A 1870-nucleotide genomic window follows, 5' to 3' on the forward strand; every position below is an offset into this window, starting at 1 on the left:
GGGAGGGGCGGAAGTGCTGCGGGTGGGGGAGGGGGGTGCTGCAGGTGAGGGTGCCACGGGTGGGAGGGTGCGGGGCGTGTGCCGCGGGTGGGGGACGGATGATGTGAAGGCTGTGGGTGCCGCGGGCGCGGCAGTCAGAGCTCGTGCACGGCATTCTCCTCCGGACTGTGCAGCAGCAGCAAGACTCACCGGCTGCAGTGTCACCAGGGTGCAGGGAGTGTACGGGGACGGGGTAGAGAGGGGACTTGGCGGAGATGGGGAGGGGACTGGGCAGGGATGGGCGGACCAAGGGAGGGGACTGTTCCTGGCCTGCATCCAGCCACCCAGATCTGTGCCTGTGACTCCGCCCAGCGTTAGAGGGCCAGGCACAGAATAACAAGGCTATTATATAGGAGATACTTTAAAAGAGAGGGAGTTATAAATATAAATATAAATAAGGCAATTATAAATAAATAATTATTCAATGCATAATTGCTGCAATTTCTGGCGATAAGAATTGGATGAGCGAAAATATGTTTATTCCCTTACTAGTCTAGGAATTTCCTTAATTGAGAAATCATTGTGGGAATAAAGTAGCTTCATTAGGTTCAGCTGTAGCCTGTCAAACTATCACAATTAGAGATTGGATGCCTGGATCTGCACAGAAAACCGAAAGGACACAAATGATGTGAGAGTAAAATACCTACGGTACTTAGTATTCCCTGGTGGTCTCCCAACCGGGTACTGACCAGGCCCTGCAGTGTATGGCTTCCAAGATCAGACGAGATTGGGCATACTCAGTGCGGTTTGACCGTAGGTAGGTAAATCTCCAGCATGTGCAATCAATTCCAGTGCGCAGATACTCATACAATCTACTTACATTAAACAAATCATAAATGCCTGAGTTGTTATTGGTATAATTTTTTACCAAGTATGGAGAGTTTTTTAAAAAGCAAGAGCCAAGTCTATGTCTCGTGACACTTCTGCTGTTCAATCATCTGTTACAACATCGAATGACTGAATGAGATAGTGACCAGAGACGGACAGTGGCTCAGAAATAAAGATTAGTGAGGTACTTCTGCTGTCCCTGAAATGGGTAGCATTCTTTTACCATGAGCATTGCAAAATGCCACTATTGGCTAAGGGATGAGAGAGTACTCTGAAAATTGGAGAATAAGAGAATGAGAAAAAGAATAAATAGTAATGAAAAAGGTAATGTTCCCTGAGGATTGTGCACTATGTTCCCCACTAGGATAGAAATGTGAGGAGATTGCACCAGTAGTCCTCAATACAATGCAGGATATTATGAAATCCCTTACTGAGAATGAGATCCTATTTGAGGGAGTAGTCATGAAAAGATAAGATAATATCATCCAACCTGTTCATGTATTTATGGTAAGCATAGAGTAGAAATAAATCATAAACAGAGCATTAAGCCCCACTTGTGCTGATTGCTATAATGCTGAGAAAAAGAAAAATCAGGCAGTAATGTAAGTAAAATATGTAAAGTCCACGTACCTACCTTCTGCAGCTCCCCCAGCTAGGAAAGCCTACTCTGGTCCCAATTTACTGCCCTTTCGGACTGCCAAGTTTAGGGGCAAACCCAGAGGTTCTTCTACCGCCACCAGAGGCGCTAGAGGTAAGCCACGCAAACCAGCAACTGCCGGTTCACAGAAACAGGGATCAAGCTCTGCTTCCTCAAAACCTTCAGCATGACAGTGGACCGCGATGCTTGGAAGACTGGCAGGTGGGAGCCTGGCTAAAGTTCTTCAGTCATATCTGGACAAGTTCGTGCCAGGATCCCTGGGTCATAGATCTTATTTCCCAGGGCTACAGACTGGAGTTCCAGGAGCTCCCACCTCACAGATTCTTCAAATCAGGCTCATCAGTT

General features: G+C 46.7%; 1 pseudogene; it reads right to left on the reverse strand.

The window, feature by feature from the left end:
* Positions 1 to 679: 679 nt before the first annotated feature.
* LOC134946198 (5S ribosomal RNA) lies at positions 680 to 798 on the reverse strand (annotated as a pseudogene).
* Between the last annotated feature and the right edge of the window lie 1072 nt (positions 799 to 1870).

The sequence above is a fragment of the Pseudophryne corroboree genome, chromosome 7 (genome assembly GCF_028390025.1).
Source record: "Pseudophryne corroboree isolate aPseCor3 chromosome 7, aPseCor3.hap2, whole genome shotgun sequence".
Taxonomy (NCBI): Eukaryota; Metazoa; Chordata; class Amphibia; order Anura; family Myobatrachidae; genus Pseudophryne; species Pseudophryne corroboree.